The 17,088-nt window shown below is 40.1% G+C and overlaps 1 pseudogene; it reads right to left on the minus strand.

The window, feature by feature from the left end:
- Positions 1-7,954: 7,954 nt before the first annotated feature.
- Positions 7,955-8,495, minus strand: LOC100955581 (annotated as a pseudogene).
- Positions 8,496-17,088: the final 8,593 nt, after the last annotated feature.

Below are 17,088 nucleotides of genomic sequence, written 5' to 3' on the forward strand. Positions count from 1 at the left end.
ACACAATAACTAAGAAAATGACATGAAGGCTATGTTAACCAGTTTGATGAAAATATTTCAAACTGTATATAAAAACAGCACACCGTACCCCATGATAGTATTAATGTACACAGCTATGATTCAATTAAAAAAGAAAGAAAGAAAGAAAAGAAAATGCACTTCAGTTGATCTTTGTCCCTGGACAATTTAATTCCTCTCTGAAGGGCTTTGTCTGTTCTTTGAAACAGCCCTCTCAGCTTGTGAATCCAAGCCCCACATCAAGTATTATCATTTATAATCTTAATCACAAGGTCTTGGTCCTTCCAGACCCTTGGACCAAAGTATCATTTGGAGCTTTCAGCTGTGGGTATAAACTTCTTCCAATTCTTATCTCTACTTACATAGAATAGCATACACAAATCTAAGAGGAAAATGCTATTATTTTCCTGTTTTATTTTGGATGCAAATTAGAAAAAGATAATGTTTTTTTCTCTTGCATCTCTGTGGCTCACATTATATTTTCTGTGGCTTGAAAACCAGAACTCTTATTTTGGCATCTAAACATAGCATCCAGCCCATTGTAAGATAAATAATATGCTCATTATCTAAGAAGCAAATGGAATATATGAATGAAGGGATGTTCTTTCCCTAAGTCTTATTTGTCTTCATGTACATGAGAAAAACAGATAAAAATGATGGTGTCTAAATTCAGATATAACATGCCTACGTTTCTTTCTTTATAATTGTATTTTAATGGGAGGTTTGTTAAATGTTTTGTTCTCTGCTAAGTAAAGTTTTCTGTCCTATTTATAGCTGGCTAAAGGAGATTCTGCAAAACTCAGTGTATATTATATCAGTGGTCAGAAATGTTTCACTGAGGAGATACAATTTTAGTTGGGATGTGAACAATAGGAATCAGACATGTGAAGGTTTGGGAGCAGATGACTCACTAAGTGCTAAGACTAAAAGCAAGAACAAATATCTATGCATGGAGAGAGAATCCAGTGTGGCTGAAAAGTTAGGGGAATGGGTGTCATGAGACTGTGGTAGTAGATGAGGTAAAGAGCTGAGAAGGGGCCAGATCACATAGACAATGTTAAGATTTGGCTTTTCTTGTCAGTGAGTAGACAGTCATTGAAAGATTTTGGCAGGGACATGATGTAATCAAATTTACATTTTTATACCAAGAAAAATGTGAAGAATGAAGTTATAAAGATAGATAAAATCAGATCATAAATCAATGTGTGCCCTACCAAGGAATATGGCTTTTACCTGAAGACTAAGAGAAGTCACTGATAGATTTGAAGTAGGAGAGTCAGAATAAAATTTGAATTCTAGGATGATAACCTGGAAGCTAGCAGAAGATGAATTTAAGGGACAAATCAATAGTCAAAGAGACCATTTAAGAGGTTTCTAAAAGTATGTAGACAAAATCTAAAAGAATAGGAATTAAAGAAATTCGTTTGAGAATGAAGAGGAAGAAAACATTTTGGTGCTTAAATATACAAACGGATGGACTTGGAGGGAGTAAGGAGGTTAGAGGGAGGAAGCAGGCTGGGATATCTCCCAGGTTTTCTACTTAGGTCCCAATGATACAATTCACCTAATAGAAAACAAAGTAATAGGAACAGATATGTTTTCTAAGTGTCTTAAATGAAAGGACTATAAGAATTACCAAAAATTTTATAGACAAATTTATTCAAATATATGTCAAATTTTTGTCAAAGGAAAGGGAGGTACAGGGAGGGAGCCACATGTCAGAGTATTATCTTTTATTAACAAGTTGGGTGACTAAAAAAGGAAACCATTCAGGTGACTAAAATAAGAAAAGTACACTAATTCAGAGAAGGCATGAGGTATTACACAGGTGGGAAACAATACTTACAGGGGCAACTAAAACTTTTTTTTCCCCTACAGGCAGGTTCTCTGTCTATCTCCCAGGCTGGAATGTAGTGATGTGATCATTGATCATATAGCTCACTGCAAGTTCAAACTCCTGAGCCCAAGCAATCCTCCTGCCTCCACCTCCCAAAGTCCTGGGATTACAGGCATGCACCACCATGCCCAGTTCCAGTTTTTTTTTTTTTAATAGTAAGACTAAAGATTCGAGTATCAGTCCATATCTGTTTTTTATAAAGGAAGACTGTGGAACAATGACCAAAGATGCTAGGCATCCAACTCCTTTCACAGGGAAAGAAAAAAGCACCACAACTGAGAAGCAAAAGAGTCCAGGCATGGTGGCTCATACAGAGGCAGGAGGATCACTTGAGGCCAGGAGTTCAAAATCATCCTAGCCAACACAGTGAGAACCGTCTCTACAAAAAATTGTTTTAGTTATCAGGGTGTGGTGGCAAGCACCTGTAGTCTCAGGTACTCAGGAGACTGAAACAGGGGATTGCTTGATCCTAGGAGTTCAAGGTTACAGTGAGCTATGTGATGCCACTGAACTCCAGCCTGGGCAATAGATCAAGACTCTATCTCAAAAAAAAAAAAAAAAAGAGAGAGAGAGAGAGAGAAGAAGAAGAAAGCCAGTAATAAGAATATTAATACATTTGGGTTTGATATTAGCATAAAAAAATTTTGCGCCCCAACAGTGGTATCCAATTATAATACAAGCATCATGAAATAGTATTAACAGAATCCAGAAGCAACAAGTGATAGTTTTAAAGAAATGTTCATGGTATATGAAAGCTTTGAAAAAGTATGCAGTTATACAGTTTAGCCATTTCTTACCCATGGGACAAAATACTTTCTTTTGACAATCTGAACAAAATAAGGCTGCCTTTTGAAGCTGAACATTCTAGATTCATTTTGAGGGCATCAGTGATGTTAATGAGAATAGCAGAGAGGAATGTAGGTGGAGGGCTAGGACACTAGTGGATGCAGCAGGTAATGAGGCAACAAATGACAACTGCAGTATGATTTTTTTATTTTTTGGGACAGAATCTCACTCAGTTGTCCTAGGGTTGAGTGCTGTAGTGTCATAGCTCACTGCAACCTCTAACTGTTGGGCTCAAGAAATTCTCTTGTCTCAGCCTCCTGAGTAGCTGGGATTACAGGTCCCTGCCACAACACCTGGTTAATTTTTCTATTTTTCTTTCTTTCTTTCTTTCTTTCTTTTTTTTAAAGTAGAGATGGGGTCTCACTCTTGCTCAGGATGGCTTTTTTTTTTTTTTTAGGCAGAGTCTTGTCACCCTCAATAGAGTGCTATTGCATCACAGCTCATGGCAAACTCAAACTTTTGGGCATAAGAGACTCTTTTGCCTCAGCCTCCAGAGTAGCTAGGACAACAGGTGCCCACCACAACACCTGGCTATTTTTGGAGATGAGGTCTCGCACTTGTTGAACCTGTAAGCTCAGGCAGTCCACCCACCTCAGCCTCCCAAAGTGCTAGGATTACAGGTATGAGCCACCCCTCCTGGCCTCTCAGGCTGGTCTTGAACTCCTGAGCTCAAGTGATCTACCTGCCTCAGCCTCCTAAATGCTAGAATGATAACCGTCAGCCACCTTGCCCGTCCTGCAGAATGATTTTTAGTAAGTGACTGAGTTTAAATTTCATCATCGTTAAAATTCATTTACTTATTGAAGGCCTACTACCTATTGGCAACTTTTATAGGCACTGGAGATTAAAGCTGTGAACAAGAAGTAGTGAGGATAGATGGCATAGCAAATGCAAAGATTCAAAGCAAAACCAAATTTATTTGTTTGAAGAAAAGAGAAAAGTACAGCTTAACTGCAAAGTAACGAATGGGGTTGTGGTAGTAAATGAGTTAGAGAGCTGAATTTTAAAGGTAATATTAAAGACATTGACTATTTTCTAAATGAGACAGAATTGATTGAAGTATTTAAATTAGGAGCATGAGAATATCTGATTTACATTTGAGTAAGATTGGTCCACCCAAAAGAAGAATGGATGGGGATAGAGAGTGAGCAACAGGACAAAATATTAGGAAGAGTAGCAAAAGTAGAGGCAATAAATTCTTGTGGTTGTAATAAGATGGTAGTAGCAGAGATGGTCAGACACAGACTACATTTTGTACATAGACATAACAGGACTTCATGAAGTGATGAATGTGGGTATGAAGAACCATCAAGAATAGCTCTTAAGATTGTTATCATAAACTGGGTAAATTAAAGGAAGGGGAAGACATCTGGGGGAATAGGGATTAGGAATTCTGTTTTCATCAGGATAATTTAAGATGTTTTTTAGGTATCCCTGCTTTGAGATCTCAGTAGGCAATTGGGTTATATCAGACTGATATTCTAGAAGTGTTTTCACCTGTTTTATGTCACAGAACACTTGACCTATAGTTAAATTTCCATGGCACACTTAATTTATGTTGGTCACAAAAAAAGAATAATAAAAAAAAAGAATATACTTACTGTGCTTTGAACTTCTTTTGAAAATAATTTAATTAATGATCTTTAAAAATTTTCATGGCACACTGGTATGCCACCATGCACTTATTGAAAATCACTGCTTTAGAACACCCACTTGCTTAGAGGGTTAGGAATGGCCCTCCTAGTACAGGCAACCATATTGGCCTTACAATATACATACTTGCTTTTTCTACTGGTACCAATACTTACTCCTCACCCAGTGTTGGTTCCACCTCTTCCATCTCCAGAATCAAGATGAAACCATGACTGTGTGATTTGCTTTGAGAATGAAGTTATTGCTGGCCTAGTTTCATGCGGACATAATTTCTTCTGCATGGAATGTGCCAAAAAGATTTGTGAAACAAGAGCACCAACATATTTAGTTTGTCAGATAGCTGTTACTCAGGCAATCCAAATCTACTCTTAACTATATACAATTTGCATAAATACTATATCTCTATATGGACTCATAAAGGCATGGGTATAGTGGTATCTCTCAGTAAATTTCCTAATGAATTGTTATGACTAGTATCAGGCTTTATTGAGATTAGGCTATGGTTGTTGTTAAACTTATAAAAGGCTGCTATGGCACTACACCTAAGTGGTCTCTTATCTATTGGTTTGGTTTGAATTATTTACACTATCATATAGACTCAGAGACATAGCTTGTATGTCATATCTGGGGGTTATGGGACTTGTGGTTTTAACTGCAGACACCTCTTCTGCTGAGCCAGATTCACCTGCTAAAGCTGAAGTTCAGTTTGGCTGAGCAAAGATAATCATAGGTTGTATGAGCCAATGAGAAAAAGTATATGTCTAAGATTTCAAAACAAAGGGTTCCAAAGCATTACTACATTAAGAATTTCTGGAGAAAAAAAATAAAAATAAAAAAAGAATTTGTGGAAGGCACTTGGCATTCCAGATGATTAAGACACTTCCAGTGCTGCCTCTTTACACTGCCAGGTCTAACAAAACAGGTTTGCTTTTGTTTTACAACAATTTATGCCTAATTCAGTGGAATTCAAGTAACTTTTTAATGTATTATAGTTACTTAATGTGACAGTAGTGCTGATGGCAATTTACTAGATCACTGGTTATAATTTCAGACAAAAATCAAACTACTATATTGATTTCACCTTGGTCAGAATCCTCAAGATTGATATTAAGAGTGGATTCAGAATGCAGCTGTGAATTCCTACCCCTTTCTTCCCTTGGTGAATGTGAAAAGAGCCGCCTAAGTTTTCATATATCAGGAAGGGCATGAAGTAAAGCTATACTCCAAGGTGCAGAGCTAAGGAGGGGACACAAAAAAGGAAGGAACTTGGGCCTGTGGTGATTAAGAAGCCTTCCTACCACCTCTGGACTGTCTTATCTCCAGAGTTCTGTACTGTGAAAGTAATAAACTTCCATCTTAGCCTCTCTGCATATCCTGTATATCTTTGCACCAGTCTTCCTACATAATTGCCTTTTCTTCAGTGTCATCACCTCACAGACTCAGTATCCCATATTTTATTTTCTGAATACTCTCATGGCCTTAGTCCATTTGTGTTGCTATAAAGGAATATCTGAGGCTGGGTAATTTGTAAAGGTAAGAGGTTTACTTGGTTCATAGTTCTGCAGGCTGTACAAGAAGCATGGTATCAGCATCAGGTTCTGGGCTTTAGGTTGCTTCCACTCATAGAGGAAGGCAGAAGGGAGATGGCATATGCAGAGATCACCTGACAAAGAATAAGCTACTAGGGTGGGGAGGTGCTAGGCTCTTTATAGCAAGCAGCTTTTACTGGAACTAGGCCCCACATCTAAAACTGGGTATCAAATTACAACAAGAGATTTAGAAGGGACAAATATCCAAACTACAGCCATCTATTAATATCACTATCCTGATTCTATAATTTTCTAATTGTTTTATTTATGAATAGAATTTTCTTCTTCTTCTTCTTCTTCTTTTTTTTTTTTTTTGTCTTACTACATATTAAAGCTTCCTACTTCTTACAAACTATACTTTCATTAGGGAATAAAGGCAACTTACATGCTCCATCTGTCACTCTATTTATTGTCAGCATTTACTGAACTTAATTCATGATCCTTTTTTCTTTCACTAGCTTTCTAAATACCAAGTGGTGAATTTTCTCCCTAATAGTCTATAAGAAATCTTGTGGTATTGCCCTTACCAATCTCATTGATGACATCTTGATTTTTTTGCCCATTTCTCTTTTATCTCTTTGCTCTTGGCATTCCTATCTTTCTCATTTATATTTTAGTTTTTTATTTAACTTACCATTTTCTGCATTTTAGAATGATTATTTTATTCACTCCTTCAATCAGCTTATGTTGAGGAAGATTGGGGAAGTGAAGATGGCAAGTCTGATAAGTTTTAAGTAGAAAAGTAGTTTTGAAAATTTCACTTCATTTAATTTTTTCAATAGTCTTTTGCACTTGCTCTTAGCCAAAAGGCTAAGAAGTGATTTCATTGAATAACCTTCCAAAAGAGATATTATTGATCTCTTTTTAAGGTAGAAAAACAGAGTTCAGAGATGTTGGGCTACTCCATGAAAGAAAGAGAAGTAAAAGAAGATGGAACTGAAACTTGATTACAGGTCTAATGGCATCATCTCCTGCATTCTTTCCTTGATTGAATAGGGCTTATTCCATGTTAACATAGGCATCTGGCTATGTCTCCTTTTGTTTGGTAAACAAAGTGGTCGTTCATTAACTGAATTTGAATATCTTTACATTCGCCCTGCACTTTCCAGTCTTATAACATCCCTACCAATCCCTGCAGTCTAATTCCTGGTTGCTATGCACATGTAGGTCACTTTCCTGTCTCTTAAGGCTTTTATGTTTTCAGTCTATGCAGTTTTGTTTCAGCTCAGTTTGAAATTCTTGATTCTAAAAGCCAGAAAGGCTGGGCTAAAGTCATACTTAAACTGTGTGCTAATCTTACTGTAAAAGTGAAAAAAAGAAAAAGGAAAAAAAAAGATGGAATCTTCCCTGTTGCCAAAAGAGACTTTCCTCCTCTTCCTTTTCCTAAATTTTTCTTTTCTTTTTTTTATTAAGAAGCATTCAGAATGTCAACAAAACAGCTGCAACTTTTTTTTTTTTTTTTTTTTGCAATTACAGAGTGGTATTCAGTTAACAGAACAATTATTTTGGATAAGCTGCATCAGAGACAACTGAAGATGAAAAAACTACCATCCCCATATATAATTAATTTGTGCTGTGCACCAACAAGAACCTGCTTTAAATTTCCATGCCAATTTACAACCCCCATACTGTACCAGGCAAGGTTAGTGACTTTTGAAAATATCACCAGGACAGGGCTATCTAAAGACACATTCCGTAGTATGTTAACTATACAAAAAAAGACACTGTACAGTTTAAAAACAAATCTTACACAGCCTTACATTTCAATTTTTTTCTTTAAAAGGAGTGAGTTGTGTACATGGGGGTTAAATGCCTTATAGACAAGAAAAAAAACTACGCTAGAACCAACTTATTCATCATCATCTTCCTCATCATCATCATCTTCCTCATCTTCCTCCCCCTTCATCCTCTTCATCTTCCTCATCTTCCTCCTCTTCCTTCTTTTCCTTGCTTTTCTCAGCCTTGACAACTCCCTTTTTCACTGCATCAGGCTTTCCTTTAGCTCGGTATGCAGCAATATCCTTTTCATATTTTTCCTTCAGCTTTGCAGCCTTCTTTTCCTAAGGCTGCTTGTCATCCACAGCAGTGTTATTCCACATCTCTCCCAGCTTCTTTGCAATATCACCAATGGATAGGCCGTGTTCTCCTTTGATTTTTGGGCGATACTCAGAACAGAACAAGAAAAAGGCCAAAGGAGGCCTCTTGTGTGCATTGAGATCCTTGAACTTCTTTTTTGTTTCCCCTTTAGGAGAGATATAGGTTTTCATTTCTCTTTCATAACGGGCCTTGTCCACCTTTGCCATATCTTCAAATTTTCCTTTCTCTTTAGCAGCCATGGTCTTCTACCTCTCCGAGCACTTCTTACAAAACTCTGAGAAGTTGAATGAAGCATCTGGGTGCTTCTTCTTGTGCTCCTCCTGACAAGTTTGCACAAAGAATGCAGATGATGACATTTTGCCTCTCGGCTTCTTAGGATCTCCTTTGCCCATGTTTAGTTATTTTTCCTCAGCAAGGCACAGAGTCACCCAGTGCCTGTCTGGCTCTCACTTACCCTGGCGCTGTCTCTATGGAGCTCCTAAATTTTTCTTGAGAAAATCTTGATTAAAATCCTTCCTCTATCTCTGTGTATGTGTGTGCATATCTTTTTAAAAACTAATTTTGGGAGGAATTCTGGGAAGATGGCTGACTGGTAGCAACCCTCGTCAGAGGTTCCTGAGCAGAGGAAGAAAAACTGGACAGAGGAATTGGACTCTATGAAGCCAAAGATGGGGAGCTGAGCCAACTAAGAAGTTCAGCAAGCTGCAACTCCAAGGAAGAGCATTCAAGAAAACAAATTACAGGTACAAAGCCTATTGACTGGAGAATAGGAGACCCCTCCCCAAAGCAGGAAGCTTGCTGTAGGCTATCTGCGAACAAGCAGGGAACAAAAGACCTCTTATTTTACCTCACTGGAGAAAGCCGCTAAACTCCAGGTCTCTTTCTCCAAGGAGATCCCACTTATGAACCTAGACATCACCCTACCAGGCATAAAATTAAACAGATATTTTTCCCCACAAGTCCAAACTCCCAGTCCACCCTTTCCCCTCACATGGTGGTCTGAAGTTCTGCCCCCTACAGAGCATAGAGTGTTTGGTCTTGTCCTGAGAGATCTGGGCATAGTGTGGAACACCAACCACCCGGACAGAATCTGTGGCTAATGGGGAAGAAAGAGGGTGTAGGAAGAAAGGAATACTTGGCAGGAGGAGGAGCAGTCCCCTGGTTATGTCTATGCCCAGCCACTGTAGTGTTGATCCTTGGTTTGGGCTGTGTCTGGCGGACCGGGGTACAGAACCCCTGGCTCTAAAGGCACCCACAGTGGGAGAGTGATTGCCCATGTGGACTGAGTTTGGCAGAGAGGGCTGGTCCCAAGCCCCTGCTGGGCCTGCAAGCAGAGACTTGATAGGCATGGACTATGATCTGAGAGCAAGGGCATGGGTCTCCTGATTCCAACAGAACCCTTGAGCAGTGGCTTACTGGGTGTGAACCAAGACCTGAAGGCTAAGGCATGGTCCACTGTCTCCAGCACGGCAGGTGAGCAGAGGCTTACCAGGTGAGGACTGAGACTTGTGGGTGGAGTGTGGTGCCCTGACTCTAACAGAACCTGAAAACAGAGGCTTGCCAGGGAATGGACTGAGACTGGCAGGTAGGGGTGTGGTCCTCTGACTCCAACTGGTCTGGCAAGCAGAGGCTAGCTGTGTATGGACCAGAGGGCAAGGTCCAGTGCTCTAACTCTAACAGAACCTGTGAACAGAGGCTTGCCAGGCAACGGACTGAGACTGGCAAGGAGGGGGTGGGGGTGGTCCCCTGACTCCAATTGGTCTTGAAAGCAGAGGCTAGCTGTGTGTGGACTGAGACCAGTAGGTGTGGGCATTCCTCCTGGCTCCAGCTGGGCCTGTGAGCAGAGAAGCAGACAATAGTGACTGAGTCTGGCAGGTGGGAGTGTGGATCCCTGGCTCCAATTGTGCTTTGAATCCCTTTGCTTTCAATTGTCCTTGAATCCCTTTCTGTTGGACAAGATTTGCACTGCCTGAGGCAATTTGGTTGGCCCATGTCTGGAGCTGTCCACTCAGGGACATTCTGAGGTTGACCTTTGAAGTTCTGTAGTGAAAAAGAACTAAAGGGTGGGGGCTGGGTGCCACAGCTGTTTGTATCTCTTCACAGTCGAGATTTAAATCTAATAGTGTGGTTTCTTAGGATAGGGTAGAGGTTGGCTGATACCAAAACAGAGCTAGCCTGCACTATCATACCAAGTAGGTCATCAGTCTCCAGCCAAAACTCTGAAAGGGGCCTTTGTAAGGTTGTAGGAGATAAGCCACAATTACAAAGCCTAGAGCTTTGGTAAGGGGCTATCTCTACTACTTGGGAATCCCAATTCAATCTCACTCTACAAGTTCTAATAACCAAACAGTGGAAAATAAACATAGTGTGGACCCAATAGAAGAACTCTGGCAACATGAATAACCAGGGTAGATCAAGCCCACCAAGAAATGACAAAGGAGACACAACTGAAGATGCCATGCATAGACAAATGGCAGCAACGTCAGAAATTGAATTCAGAATATGGACTGCAAATAAGATAAATAGAATGGAAGAAAAGATAGAAATTGAATTCCAAAGAGTAGTTCTAAAGTTGTCTCAAGAAATTAATGAATTCCAACCCCATGTCACCAAAGATACGGACATAATGAGAAAAGAGATAGCAGAGCTCAAGGAAACAAAAAAGTTAGTTGAGGAGCTCCAAAACACAGTAGAATCCCTCACTAATAGAGTTGACCAGACAGAAGAAAGGATCTCTGAAACCGAGAAAAAAGCTTTTGAATGTTCTCAGACACTCAAAGAGGCAGACAAATGGAGAGAAAAACTGATCATTGAGATGGAGGGGCAAGATGGCCAATTGGAGCCAGCCTTTAACAGAAGCTCCCATCCAGGGGGAGGGATAATGTCCAGAAAGTATCCAGTTAAGCTAAAGACTGGGAGCTGAGCCAAGAGAGAAGAGTGATATCTGCAGGTCACCTCTGCTGAGGCAAGTTGCCACTCCAAGAAAGCAAACTTCAAGTATAAAATTCATCCTAAAGGAAAAGTGTCTGTCCCCTCCACCAAGAAAGTTGTGTTTTTCTTTTCTTTTTCTCTTCATTTGCTCCTGTAGGTTTTCTACATGTGAGCAGTGAACTGAGCACCTCTTGTCTCACCCCACGGATGAGAGCTGTAGGAAGTGGGGTCTACTTCCCCAGAGGGACCCTGTTGCGACTCTGAATACTCTGACATCAGCCCTGTGGGGTTACCAGTGACTTCCCCAGAGAGCAGAAAAATTGAACTAATGTTTTCCTTGCCATTTTGAACTTCCAGTCCACCCTTACCCCCTTGCCTGATGAACCAGAAGCCTAACCCCTGCAGAGACTGTGGGAGGAGGCTCAAGAGAAGTGCCCCTTGCCTGCCAGACCAAGTGCCCACCCACTGCCTGGCCAGAGCCTACTAGAGCCGCACTTCCCGGGCCCTGCCCCTCACACCCTCCCTGCCTCCACTCCACACCTCTGCCTGGCCAGAGTCATGAGCCGAGCGCTCTCCTTAACAAAGTCACCAGGCACCAGGCACTGCCAGAACTGTGTGCAGCATCCCCCGCCCTGCTGTTGGATCCATGTGCCCCATGTTCCTGGAGCTGCTCCTACAGCCAGAACTCCCTGGGTGTGGCAGTCGCCTGGGAGCTGTGCAGGGTCACTTCTCACAAAGATACAGCAACAATAGAGCGCTATCACTAGGGTCTAATCTTGGAGAGACACCTCCCCAACTCTGAGGACTGCCAGAGGAAACCAGAACTCATTCTATAGGGATACTCATGCTACAGAGTGGCAGGGGCAAAGGCGTGGTGTCTAAGGGAGAAAAGCATTTGCTGACTTATTACCCTCAGGATTAGACTTAGTCCAAGTGGAACAGTCACCAGTGGCTACTGAGTACCTGAGACAGGCAGGCCTCAGCTTCCCCGGCTGGTAGCAGAAGGTAGTGGCCACGTTGTGGGGGCGTTGACCTTCCTTTGAGTCTGACAGGCACAAATCTGTGGCACTTCTGCTTATTGGAGGGAGCACGACATCAGCCCTGTGAGGTCACCAGTGACTGGGTGTGAAAGAGAAGCAAAGTGGAGAAAGAGACTCAGGCCCCTGATCCAACTATGCTACCATGCAGGCCTTTCTGACTCCACAGAGCACCGGAGCAAGTCAAATTTGAGCAGCCAGTAGACCTTCACCATCTAGTTGCTGGAGACCTTCAAACTCTCCCACTTGACAGTTCATACTAACTGGGTTAATTGGTTTGGAACTCCTAACCTGGGCCAATAACCCAAGGACCCTCTCGGGTTGTACCCTGGTTGTGTGGTAACAGGAAGGGTTGATTTTCCTCTTCCAGTTGTTGTCCATGGGGGGTGGGATGTCTTAGTCGCTTGTATTTCTCCACAGCTAAGACTTTACCAGAGTCACTGATCTACTAGGATCGGGCAAGAACCAGCTGAATACAAGACAGAGCCACCTAACCCCACCACACCAAGCAGGTTTCCTCAGCCTCAGACTGTAATACTGTACAGGTCCTTTGCAAAGCTATAGGGGAAAAGCTGCAGTCATCAGTCCCAGATCCTTGACAATGGGCTGGTTAACCACAACCCCAGGAACTCCCAAATCAATTTCATCTTACCTGCCCATCTAGTCAATGGTGAAAAACAATCATGAGGCAGAATCAGCAGAAAAAGTCTAGCAACATGAATAACCAGAATAGATCATCTCCCCCTAGGAATGATATGGCAGACACAGCCAAGATCCCATTCATAAACAAATGGCTGAGGTGTCAGAAATCGAGTTCATAATTTGGATCGTAAATAAGATCAACAGAATGGAGGTAAGGATGGAATTAGAATTTCAAGGAGTAATTCAAGTGATGTCTCAATAATTCAACAAATTGAGGCGCCTGTGGCTCAAAGGAGTAGGGCACTGGCCCATATGCTGGAGGTAGTGGGTTCAGGCCCAGCCCTGGCCAAAAACTGCAAAAAAAAAAAAAAAAAAAAGAATTCAACAAATTCAAAGACAAAATCACAAAGATTTTGACAAATTGAGGCAAGGACTTGCGGCCCTCAAAGATCTGAGAAATACAGTAGAATTCCTCAGTAAAAGAATGGAGCAGGCAGAAGAAAGGATCTCTGACATTGAAAACCAAAGCTTTTGAATGCTCCCAAATGCTCAAAGGGGGGAAAAAGTGGATCATTCTCTCAGAGAGCTCTGGGATAATTCAAAGAGATCTAATATTTGCCTTATAGGAATACCTGAAGGTGATGAGGTTGCTGTGAAGGATACAGATGCTTTACTTCATGAAATAATCAAAGAGAATTTTCCAGACATGCCAAGACATTGTGAAATTCAGATAGCTGACAGTTTCAGAACACCCCAGCATGACTCAACCCAAATAAAAATTCTCATAAACACATTATAATTAGCCTCGTCAAAGTTGATATGAAGAAGAAAATTCTGCAAGCTGCAAAACATAAGAAAACCATAACCTCCAAGGTGAAGAACATTAGAATGACTGCAGATCTCTCTACTGAAACCTTTCAAGCTAGAAGAGGGTGGTCATCGACATTTAATCTCCTTAGACAAAATAACTTTCAACCCAGGATCCTGTATCCAGCTAAACTGAGTTTCATCTATGATGGAGAAATTAAATACTTTAATGATATTCACATGTTGAAGAAATTTGCCATAACTAAACTAGCTCTCCAGGATATTCTCAGACCTATCCTCCATAATGACCAGTACAATCCTCCACCAGAAAAATAAACTCACTCAGAAACTTTTGATCAAATTCTAACTTCCACAGTGGTGAAATGATTAAAAATGTCCACTGGACTTTTGAACAACTCAATACCCAAAATTTAACCAGGCTTATCAATATTCTCAATTAATGTGAATGGCTTAAATTGTCCTCTAAAGAGGCACAAGTTGGCTGCTTAGATACAAAAACTCAGGCCAGATATCTACTGCATTCAAGAATCTCACCTTACCTTAAAAGATAAACATATACTCAGGGTGAAGGGATGGTCATCTGTAATTCAGGCAAATGGAAATCAGAAAAAAGCAGGTGCCGCAATTTTATTTGCTGATACAATAGGCTTTAAACCAACCAATGTAAGGAAAGATAAGGATGGTCACTTCATAATTCTTTTTTTTTTTTTTTTGAGACAGAGCCTCAAGCTGTCCCCCAAGGTAGAGTGCCGTGGCATTACAGCTCACAGCAACCTCCAACTCCTGGGCTCAAGCGAGTCTCCTGCCTCCGCCTCCCAAGTAGCTGGGACCACAGGCGCCCGCCACAATGCCCGGCTATTTTTTGGTTGCAGCCGTCATTGTTGTTTGGCGGGTCCAGGATGGGGATTTGAACCCACTACCTTAGGTGTACATGGCTGGCGCCTTAGCCGGTTGAGCTATAGGCGCCGAGCCTCACTTCATAATTCTTAAGGACAACATTCAATATGATGAAATTTCAATTATCAACATTTATGCACCCAACCAGAATGCACCTCAATTTATAAAAGAGACTAGTGTACATGAGCAACATGATTTCCTCCAGCACTATAATTGTCAGAGATTTTAACACTCCTTTGGCAGTGTTATATAGATCTGCCAATAAGAAACTCTAAGCAAATAAATTTAGACTTAAAATTAACCATTCAACATTTGCATCTAACAGACATCTACAGAACATTTCATCCTAATAAAACTGAATACACAGTCTCATCAGCCCATGGATCATCCTCCAAAATTGATCACATCCTAGATCACAAATCTAACCTCATCAAATTTAAAAGAATAGAAATCATTCCTTGTATTTTCTCAGACCAACATGGAATAAAAGTTGAACTCAGTAACAACAGGAATCTGCATACACATACAAAAACATGGAAACTAAATAACCTCATGCTGAATGATAGCTGGGTCATAGATGAGATGAAGAAAGAAATTACCAAATTTTTGGAACAAAATGATAATGAAGACATGAACTATCAGAACCTCTAGGATACTGCAAAGGCAGTCCTAAGAAGGAAATTTATAGCACTGCAAGCCTTCCTCAAGAGAACGGAAAGAGAGGTAGTCAACAACTTAATGGGACATCTCAAGCAACTGGAAAAGAAAGAAGATTCCAACCCTAAACTCAGCGGAAGAAAAGAAATAACTAAAATTAGAGCAGAACTAAATGAAATTGAAAACAAAAGAATCATACAACAGATCAACCAATCAAAAGTTGATTTTTTGAAAAGGTCAATAAAATAGATAAACCTTTTGCTAACCTTACCAGAATTAGAAGAATGAAATTCCTAATTTCATCAATCAGAAATAATAAAGGCCAAATAACAACAGATTCCTCAGAAATTCAACAAATCCTTAATGAATATTACATAAAACTCTATTCTCAGAAGTATCAAAATCTGAAGGAAATAGATCAATACTTGGAAACATGCCACCCTCCTAGACTTACCTAGAAAGAAGTGGAAATGTTGAACAAGCCTGTAACAAGTTCTGAAATAGCATCAACTATAAGAAATCTCCCCCAAAAGAAAAGCCCGGGACCAGATGGCTTCACATCAGAATTCTAACAAACCTTTAAAGAGGAACTAGTACCTATATTACTTAACCTTTTCCAAAATTAGAAAAAGAAGGAATACTTCCCAACACATTCTTATGAAGCAAGTATAACCCTGATACCCAAACCAGGAAAAGATCCAACAAGAAAAGAAAATTATAGACCAATATCTCTAATGAATATTGATGCAAAAATATTCACTAAGATCTTAGCAAACAGAATCCAACAACACATCAAACAAATTATACATCACGATCAGGTGGGTTTCATCCCAGGGTCCCAAAGATGGTTCAATATACGTAAATCTATAAATATAATACATCACATAAACAAATTAAAAAACAAAGACCATATGATTCTCTCAATAGATGCAGAAAAAGCTTTTGACAATATCCATCATCCTTTCTTGGTCAAAATGCTTAAGAAAAATAGGTATAGAAGGAACATTTCTTAAAATGATAGAGGCCATCTACAGCAAACCCACAGGAAATATCATATTGAATGGAGTAAAATTGAAATCATTTTCACTCAGGTCAGGAACCAGGCAAGGATTCTCCACTGCTTTTTAACATTGTAATGGAAGTCTTAGCCACCACAATCAGGCAAGAGAAGGCAATCAAGGGGATCCAAATAGAACCAGAGGAGATCAAACTGTCACTCTTCACAGACAATATGATTATATATCTTGAAAACCCCAAGGAATCAACTACAAAACTCCTAGAAGTGATCAAGGAATACAGCAATGTCTCAGGATGAAAAATTATCACTCACAAATCTGTAGCCTTTATATATACCAACAATAGTCAAGGGGAGAAAACAGTCAAGGACTTTATTCCCTTTACAATAGTGCCAACGAAGATGAAATACATGGGAGTGTATCTAACTAAGGATGTGAAAGATCTCTATGAAGAGAACTATGAAACTCTGAGAAAAGAAATAGCTGAAGATGTTAACAAATGGAAAAAGACACCATGCTCATGGCTGGGAAGAATCAACATTGTTAAAAGCAATCTACAAATTCAATGCGATTGCTATTAAAGCACCTCTGTCATATTTCAAAGACCTGGAAAAATTAGTACTTCATTTTATATGGAAACAGAAAAAAACTCAAATAGCCAAGACATTACTCAGAAATAATAACAAATCAGGAGGAAATCATGCTTCCAGACTTCAGACTATACTATAAATTGATAGTGATCAAAATGGTGTGGTACTGGCACAAAAATAGAGAGATAGATGTATGGAACAGAATGAAGACCAAGAGGTGAATCCAGACACTTATCATCATTTGATTTTTGATAAGCCTATTAAAAATATAAATTGGGGGAAAGATTCCCTATTCAACAAATGGTGCTGGGTGAATTGGCTGGCAACCTGTAGAAGACTGAAACTGGACCCACACTTTTCTCCTCTAACAAAAATTGACTCTCACTGGTT

This window comes from Otolemur garnettii, unplaced genomic scaffold (assembly GCF_000181295.1).
Source record: "Otolemur garnettii isolate 467f Iridium unplaced genomic scaffold, OtoGar3 scaffold00115, whole genome shotgun sequence".
Lineage (NCBI taxonomy): Eukaryota > Metazoa > Chordata > Mammalia > Primates > Galagidae > Otolemur > Otolemur garnettii.